Source organism: Lactuca serriola, chromosome 5, assembly GCF_051521515.1.
Source record: "Lactuca serriola cultivar US96UC23 chromosome 5, Lser_US96UC23_V15, whole genome shotgun sequence".
Lineage (NCBI taxonomy): Eukaryota > Viridiplantae > Streptophyta > Magnoliopsida > Asterales > Asteraceae > Lactuca > Lactuca serriola.
In genome coordinates, this window is record NC_136412.1 from 195,935,603 (window position 1) to 195,945,516 (window position 9,914).

Sequence of the window (9,914 nt, forward strand, 5' to 3'; positions counted from 1 at the left end):
TTAAGTGACTACACTACTCATAGAGCCGGTATGCTGTCGAACTAGTGTCACTCATGTATGCTCTTACGAGCAAAATTTTCATATATCAAATGCGGATAATATTAGTAAACTTTTACGTGCTTTGTTATGATATTACAAATTGCTATGTGTTGAGAATCTATGATTGTATGTTAAATGGTAGGAGTGTTTAAGTTCGTACCTTGCACCTAGTCAGTAGGGTCACAACCTCCCAGAAACCCCAAACACTCAACATCTTTCCGTTTCATGACAGAAAGATGCCTCGCCGACCTACTCGCGAAAACCCTGGACCAACCCCACCCGAAGTTGACTCCACTGCATTCCAGGCGGCCGTGTCTGCTGCGGTCACTGCAACTATGGCACAAATTCACCAAGGGAACAACGGAGGAGGCAACGGGCAAGGGGCCGGGAGTTCGAACAACGGAATGAATCAAGGACCCACCAAAACATGTACCTACAAGGACTTCACGAACGCCAAACCACGAACTTTTAACGGCACTGGAGGGGTGATCACTCTGAAGCGATGGATCGAGAAGGTGGAATCGGTATTCGAGATATGCGATTGTCCTGAGCAGATGAAAGTGAAGTTCGCAGCTTGAACTTTTGTCGATCAAGCGCTCACCTGGTGGAACGGACATGTGGAAGCCATGAAACTCCCTGTAGCCAACTCCATGCCGTGGGTGGAGATGAAAGAAATGTTGATGGCTGAATACTGCCCACGAGGTGAGATTCAGAAAATGGAGCAGGAGCTGTGGAACCTCACTGTGCAGAATGTGAATATCGATGCCTACATATCGAGATTTAGTGAATTATCTCTGTTGTGCCCGGGTATGATCACCTCGGAAGGAAAGAAGATTGAGCGATTCATCTGGGGACTAACATCACCAATCCAAGGAAACATGATAGCTGCAAACCCCGAAACCTTTGACAATGCAAAAAGATAGGCGAAGAAGCTGTATGACCATAACAACAAAAAGGGTGAGAAGCCAGCGGAGACTGAAGGCAAGAAGGAAGGTGATGGCAAGAAAGGAAAGAACAACAAGAGGAAGGGGCATCAGGGCCCCGAGACCTCTAAAAAGCAACAGACAGTGGCAGTTAATGCTGTCACCGCACCGGTTCCAGCCACACCACATGCTCCAGCCTCAGCTGCTTCAAATGTTCCCAGACCTTATTCCGGTAATCTTCCCAAGTGCAACAAGTGCGGTTTCCATCACAATGGAGAATGCAAGGAGTTGTAGTGCACCAGTTGTAATCGAAGGGGACACACGGCGAAGTACTGCAGGACCTACCCTCCCCAGAACCAACAATAGGGAAACAGCAACAACAACAACAACAATCGCAACAACAACAACATCACTACCGGCAGCCACAATGCAGGGCCTAGCCACACCTGCTATGGGTGTGGGAGGACTGGGCATTTTCGCCAAGATTGCCCTAACAACAACAATCCCGGAAACAGAGGGACAGGAAGGATGCTGACCATGGGTCAGGGAGAGGCGATTCAGGACCCCGCTGTTGTTACCGGTATGTTTCCCCTAAACCGCACTTATGCATGCATCCTATTTGACACCGGAGCGGAGCGAAGTTTCGTAAGCAATAAGTTTAAACATTTATTAAAACAACAGCCCCAGAAGCTAAATGAAACCTTTACGGTGGAAATGGCCAATGGGAAAACCGAATCCACCGGGGAAATCTACATCGGATGTACCCTAACCCTAAATCAACACGTCTTTCGAATAGATTTAATGCCTGTATCAATTAGGAGTTTCGATGTGATCATTGGCATGGACTGGTTAAGCCCCCACCATGCTGAAATTATGTGTCACGAGAAGGCCGTTCGCCTTCGCCTTCCTAATCACGAAACCCTAGTAATTTATGGAGACAAACCTAGCATGAACCTTCGCCTCATCTCGTGCATCAAGGCACAAAAACATCTACGAAAGAACAATTTGGCGTTCCTGGCTCACATAGTGGATAAAATCAAGGAAGAGGTTAACGTTCAAGACATTCCCATAGCATGTGAGTTCCCAGACGTGTTTTCTGAAGATCTTCCAGGAGTACCCCCAGAGAGACAAGTGGAGTTCTGAATTGACCTCGTTCCAGGAGCAACTCCTCTCGCTAAATCACCCTATCGGCTAGCTCCTGCTGAAATGCAGGAATTGTCCAGCCAACTCAGTGAACTCTTGGACAAGGGATTCATCCGCCCTAGTTACTCGCCATGGGGAGCTCCAGTCCTCTTTGTCAAAAAGAAGGACGGATCTTTTAGAATGTGCATCGATTACAGAGATTTAAATAAACTCACTGTTAAAAATCGCTACCCACTCCCACGAATCGATGATCTATTTGACCAGCTCCAAGGAGCTAGTTATTTTTCTAAGATAGATTTACGGTCCGGATACCACCAACTCAAAGTCCGGAAAGAGGATATTCCAAAAACTGCTTTCCGAACTCGCTACGGACATTATGAATTTGTCGTAATGCCCTTCGGTCTAACAAATGCCCCTGCCGCATTTATGGATCTGATGAACCGGATCTGTCGACCATTCCTCGACAACTTTGTCATCGTATTCATTGATGACATTCTCGTCTATTCCCGAAGCGAAGAAGAGCATGGCCAACATCTTTGACAAATCCTAGAAACTCTGCGATCGGAAAAGCTATACGCAAAACTCTCCAAGTGTGAGTTCTGGCTCCGGAGTGTGAACTTCCTAGGTCATGTAGTTAGCCAAGATGGAATTCACGTGGATCCCTCTAAGGTCAAAGCTATTGAAGGATGGGCAATCCCGACAACACCCACGGAAATCCGTCAATTCTTGGGTCTAGCAGGCTACTATAGGAGATTCATTCAAAACTTCTCTAAGATTGCCAAGCCACTTACCTCGCTTACACAAAAGGGCGTACCATTCAGATGGACGGACAAAAAAGAAGTCGCATTCCGAACCCTGAAACAAGCTCTCTGTAGTGCCCCGGTACTATCATTACCAGAGGGAACGGAAGACTTCGTGGTCTACTGTGACGCGTCAAATCAGGGCTTGGGTTGCGTTCTCATGCAGCGTGGAAGGGTGATAGCTTACGCATCCCGCCAACTAAAGACGCACGAAGTGAATTATACGACCCATGACCTAGAATTGGGAGCCGTGGTCTTTGCCCTAAAAATTTGGAGGCATTACCTTTACGGTACGAAGTGCACCATCTTCACAGACCACAAGAGTCTCCAGCACATCTTGAACCAGAAGGAGTTGAACATGAAGCAACAAAGATGGGTTGAATTACTAAACGATTACGAGTGTGAGATCAAGTACCATCCAGGCAAGGCCAACGTGGTAGCTGACGCATTAATTCAGAAGGAGTACTCTAATCGTCGTACGAAAACTCTCTCAATAACCATTCAATCTCACCTAGCCACTCAAATTGCAGTAGCCCAGTCAGAGGCCATGAAGACGGAAAATAGAGCAAGCGAAGCATTGCGCGGAATGGAGAAGAACCTAGAAGCAAAGGAGAATGGAGTATACTATTTCATGAACCGTATTTGGGTCCCTAAACTCGGAGGATTTAGGGAGGTAGTTATGAAGGAAGCCCATAAGACGCGATACTCCGTTCATCCCGGCTCAGACAAGATGTATTTGGATATTAAACAACACTATTGGTGGCCTAACATGAAGGCGGAAATTGCCACCTATGTTAGTAAGTGCCTTACGTGTGCCAAGGTAAAGGTGGAGTACCAGAAGCCCTCAAGGTTATTACAGCAACCGGTAATCCCTGAGTGGAAATGGGAGGGGATTTCTATGGATTTCGTGACCAAGCTACCCAAGACGTCGGATGGACTAGACACCATATGGGTAATAGTCGACCGACTGACGAAATCTGCCCATTTCCTGCCAATAAAGGAATCCTACAAGATGGAAAGATTGACACGTTTATACATTCGAGAAATTGTGAGACTCCACGGAGTACCAGTGTCTATTATCTCGGATAGGGACAGTAGGTTCACTTCACGTTTTTGGCAATCTCTCCAGAAGGCACTGGGAACTCATCTCGACATGAGCACCGCTTATCATCCACAAACGGATGGTCAAAGTGACGAACCATTCAAACGCTCGAAGACATGATCCGCGCATGTGTGATAGACTTTGGGAAGTCTTGGGATACCCACTTACCCTTAGTCGAATTCTCATATAACAATAGTTACCATTCGAGCATCAAGGTCGCTCCTTTCGAAGCACTATACGAGCGTAAGTGTAGATCACCGTTATGATGGGCTGAGGTGGGTGATACCCAACTAGCAAAAGCACATACGTCAGACAAGGCGCTAACGGGACCGGAGATCATTCGTGAAACCACGGAAAAGATTGTTCAAATCAGAGCTCGATTACAAGCATCGCGCGACCGACAAAAGAGCTACGCCGATAAACGGCGAAAGCCCTTAGAATTTCAGGTCGGGGATCGAGTACTGTTGAAAGTCTCACCCTAGAAAGGAGTTATTCATTTCGGAAAACGGGGAAAACTAAACCCACGATACATTGGACCTTTCGACATCGTCGCCCGAATAGGTCCAGTGGCGTATAAACTGCAGCTACCCGTAGAGCTAAACAGTGTACACTCCGTGTTCCATGTCACTAATCTAAAGAAGTGTCTATCGGATGAAACACTCGTCGTTCCCCTTGATGAGATCGAAATCAACGAGAATCTCCTGTTCGTTGAAGAACCGGTTGAAATCATGGACAGGGAGGTGAAGCGTACTAAGCAAAGTCGCATCCCGATCGTGAAAGTACGGTGGAACGCGAAGCGTGGGCCAGAATTCACATGGGAACACAAAGACCAAATGAAACAAAAGTACCCTCACCTATTCTAGCATTCTCAAATCTAGCTTTCAAACAGAATTTCGGGACGAAATTCCCTCTAACGGGGGGATGATGTCACAACTAGAAATTTTGTGCCTTGTAATCACTACACTCAAGTAAAATGTAGAATCAAAAACTTAAGAGCATGTATGATGCTTACTCTATGACAACAAAATTTCAATCCAATACACCATACAAGTACTACAAATAGTCAACAAGCGATTGGAAACCCTAGAAGTTCTTGTGTAGGTCCACTTTGGACTAGGACTTCCTTATTGGGCTCAATGGACCAATAAGCTTCCAATTTGACTATCATGGGATTAGAACATTTAAATGGGCTCTAATTAGACCCACATTCATTTATTTCAACATTTTTGGGCCATATTGGGCCTAGAATGAAATAAATTAAATATTATGAACCATAATTAACCTAAACTAGCCCAACAAAGTATAAAAATCACACTTATATTTTATAGGGCCAACAATCATCAAACTTAACTCTAGTATGGGCTTAGGGGCAATAAAGCCCAAAAATCTTCTCCTTCTCTTCAAAGTTCGGCCCAAGCCCATGAAGAAGGAAGAGTTGACTTTCATAGCCACCTCATTTTTGCATGTTGGTTCTCCATGCAACCTATCTCATACTTCTATGCACATGTCACCTCAAGATCTACTTCTTCTCCCTCTCTCTCATTCTCGGCCGAACACACACACATACACTCACAAAAATTCATTTCATCCTCTCTAAGTTTTGAAGAACATCTCCTCCCTCCTTCTTCTAAATTTTCGAGATTTAAGGTCATTCCAAGGAGATTATTCACAAGGACTACCATCCAAGGTAAGTTTATACTTAAATCTATGATCTAGGTTCCTTGATTTATCAAACATCTCATCTTAACTCATGAAAATTTATGGTCTAACTCCCTAGAACCATCTAAGTCCGAAAATCTCCTCAAGAAGTTGCTAGGGCCGAAAACAACATCAAACTTCTTCCATTCTCCTCCAAAACCGAAACCACACCCAAAGGTGAGCTTCATACCCCCTATTTTTCGGTTTTTAAAAGTTTTTTTTTTTGGGGGGGGGGGGGGAATACAAGAAAATGTGTAGATCTATGAGTATATGTATGCTTTGTATGATTTCTATGTTTATTTACATGTTCTTATGTGATTATGGTGTTGAAACTAGTCAAAAAGTCCTTAAAATCGAGATTTGCATGAGGATGTGTGAAACAAGTGTTAAACATATTATTACACACAAATCATTTCTAGAAAAATAACCAAGTTGGTTAATATGAACTCATTGGACTAAAAATCCCATTTTTGGACTCAAAATGTTAAAAATATAAGGTTAAAGGGCCCAAAATGACAAAATACAAATTCTGATGGATGAAATGAGTCAACACAGTTTCGATAATGTATTTTTCTGAAAATATTCTCTTTGAAGGATTAAATGTGAGATTTTTAAGCATAATGGGCCAAAAATGAAATTTTCGGCCCAATAAAGCCCGATATGCGAGATTTTCAAATTAAAGGGGCTGAAACTGTGATTTTCTGTAAAACAGGGGACTACTAATGCTCCAAGTCCATTTCAAGGGTTAAAAATGCTTTTTAGCCGAGGAAAATATCATTTGATGGACTAAAACTATTTTTCAAATAACTTTGAGCTGAAAAATAACTTTTCTACAAGTTTTGTTACTAAAGTGTCAAGAAAAATGGTTTGAGGACTAAAATAGAAATTTATTTTATACAAAGGGTTAAATGTGTAAATTACCCAAAAGAAAGGGGCTGCAGTAATGAAATGTCCTAATGTTTTAAACAATAAATCCGACATGATGAAATACTAGCACCTCGACTATCGGCAAATTATAATACACCTTCAACACCAAAAAATCGTTATCAAACGAATTGATTCGGTCTCGAATCAATAATGAATCCGAAATTACTAACACGACGAAACTTCAATACACGCGGAAATCTCAGGAAGTCAATACACACGTGAGAATACACCAGACGTCAATACACCGTCTTTGGGCCCAAAAGTTTCGAATCGTGTTTGTTGGGCCTAGCTAGCCCAATGACATGATCTTTAGGCCTGAAGGAAACTCGCTTACATGTATTTGGGTCTTATATGACCAAATTTCGTGTAAAAGGACTTTTACAGGCTTTGTGCTGTTGGACCCCAAGGGCCCTCTGGTGCTGCTAGTAAAGTCGAGAATTCACCAAATGCGAGTCGGGCTAAGGGCCCTTCGCATTCACGATAGCCTTGAACGACTTACGGAAAATATCAGGGCTTCGCACCCTTTTATTTTTCCTCCTCGGTTGTGGGGCTACATGAAGTCCAGGTGTTTGGATTAAGTGAATAGTGCGAGCGACGCCTAAGGGATCGTTTGTATGGTTGTAAACTAGTCATTTTCATTAATGTGTGTTTATAACAAATCACAATCCATAATTAATCCAACATCACCGGGACTCAACGAATACACCTGTCGTAACGAAATAACAAGATATAAATCATTTGATGCAAAATATTAGGAAAACATCGGGTTTTCCTAGGGTTTTCAATTAATACACCTATGAGTTACATACCGAGTTTTACAAATTGTACTTTTACATTTATAGAAATAAACAAGCATACTTACGGATCTTCACACTCTTTATACCAAGTTCTTTTCAGAAAATATCGGATTTTCTGGTGATTTTCAAAACAATACAAACCACTATATTTCAAACATTACTTATGAACTCACCAACATTTCATATGTTGACGTTTTTCAATATACTTGTATTCTCAGGTAACAGGTAAATCGAAAAGGAAAAATGTACTTAGTAACGTCTTGCTGTTGTTTTAATTAGTACCGAACAATTTACTTTTGGGCATGTAATATTATGGATCAATGTACTGAATGTAAACGCTACCAGTTGTAATATTCCAATGCTTGGTAATGTATGATGTTATGTTTCATGTATATTCATTGTGATGGTATTCAATTGAGTCACAATAGCCGTCGGACGTTTCCGCCGTCTGGTTCGAGGGTGTGACAGTGAACTTGCTGGAATCTTCACTCATGCATTCCTCCAATAATTCGTCAAACATATCAATTGATAATGTCATGTCGTCACTGTTCGTTGCATACTTCATAGCTTGGTCTACCCCAAATGTGACTGAATCTTCTCCTACCCGCAAGGTGAGCTTCGAGTCCCTCATGTCTACTACAGCACTTGCCGTGTTGAGGAAGGGCCTTCCAAGGATGATTGGAACTTGTGGATCTGCCTCCATGTCTAGAATGATAAAATCAGCGGGAAAGACGAATTTGTCCACCTTGACTAGTAAGTCTTCACATATGCCTCTTGGGAAGGTGACTGTCTTGTTTGCCAAGTGAATGGCCATGCGGTAAAGTCAAACTCCCTGGGTCACCCTTCTTGCTCCCGAATCGGCTAAGGCATGAATAGCAGCCAAGTTGCCAAATTGGCAAGGTAAAGTCAAACTCCCCGGGTCACCCTTCTTCTTTGGTAGCTTATTTAGCATAGCAGCTGAGCAGTTTTCATTGAGGACTACCTTCTTCACTTCTTCCATCTTCCTTCTATTAGCGAGAATTTCCTTAAGGAACTTTGCATATTTGGGCATTTGCATGACGGCTTCAATGAAGGGTATGTTAATTTGAAGAGTCTTGATATGATCTAGAAACTTCTGGTACTCCTCTTCCCGCTTCTCCTTCTTAGCTCGGGCTGGGTATGGCATTGGAGGCTGATACGGCTTTTCAGGGATCTGTTTGTTCGGATTTGGTAGTGTACTCGCCGAGTCCATACGTGGTACTCGGCGAGTAGGGCTGTCAGATTGTAAGTTTTGATTTTCTGCTTGATTTTCTGCCTCCTCCTTCTGTGATTTCTTGGATGCCTCAGTCTGAATAGGTGCTAGGGGAGTGATTATCTTCCCACTTCTTGTTGTGACTATGTTTATGTGCGCGCCTCGTGGGTTATTTTCAGTTTTGCTAGGAAGTTCGCCCGGTGACCTTTGGTTGATTTGTTGAGCAAGTTGCCCAAGCTGCGTTTCTATATTATGGATAGATGCTTGCTGGTTTCTAAGCATGGTCCTTGTTTCTTGAATTGCAGCATCATGATCACTATGTCTTTTTTCTGAAGCAGCTACAAATTTGGTGAGCATTTCTTCCAAACTTGGCTTTCTCTCTTGTACCGGATCCTCCTTTTGGTAGAAACCTCTTCCTTTTTGCCTAAACTTCTCCTCCTTGGCGTTCTTGTACTCTTCATAAGGGAGCCACTCTTTCTTTTGTTTGCGCTAGTCTTCATCATATCAGTCTCCGCTTGAGTAACAAACTTGCACCTTCTTATTGCCATTCTCATCTAAATCACAATCTCTAGTGAGGTGAGGCCCATTGCAGTTTTCACAACCCACCCGAATAGCATGGATCGTTTGATCCATTTTATCCATCCTCCTATCCATGGTTTTTAGCATAGCCATGACCGCAGATAAGTCTTTAGTAGCTGCATATGCGGCTCCCCTAGTAACATCATTTCTAGGGTTGTGGTATTCTCTAGAGTGCTTAGAGAATTCTTCAATCAATTCCTTGATTACCGGGGGCGGCTTCTTTGTGAGCGGGCCTTGCGAGTCAAGTAACTGCCTAGTTGTGACATTGACTCCATCATAGAAGATGGAGACTTCTTGCTGGCTGTTTAGGTCATGGTGTGGGCAGTTTCTTAGTAAGCTCCTGTACCTCTCCTAAGCTTCATATAGCGACTCTCCAGCTTGTTGTTCAAAGTTAGCAATGGCCTTCTTCAACTTGGCTATCTTGGAAGGTGGGCAAAAGTGATCAATGAATTCTTCTTTCATCTTGGCCCATGTGGTGACTGATCCGGGGGAAAGTGACTTGAGCCAGTCTTTTGCAGCACCTTTGAATGTCACTGGAAGCATGTGAAGTAGCTGAGTCTCGTGAGGCACATTTGGAATATTGAAGTAATCAGCTACATCATTGACTTCATCCAAATGCTTGTAGGCATGTTCATGGTCTTTTCCATAAAAAGGTATTTCTTTAACTAAAGCCAG

General features: G+C 43.1%; 1 non-coding gene across 1 annotated transcript; it reads left to right on the forward strand.

Moving 5' to 3' along the window:
• Positions 1-9,546: 9,546 nt before the first annotated feature.
• Positions 9,547-9,653, forward strand: LOC145056068 (small nucleolar RNA R71). The gene has a single exon (XR_013685606.1). It is a non-coding gene; the product is annotated as a small nucleolar RNA R71 (small nucleolar RNA).
• Positions 9,654-9,914: the final 261 nt, after the last annotated feature.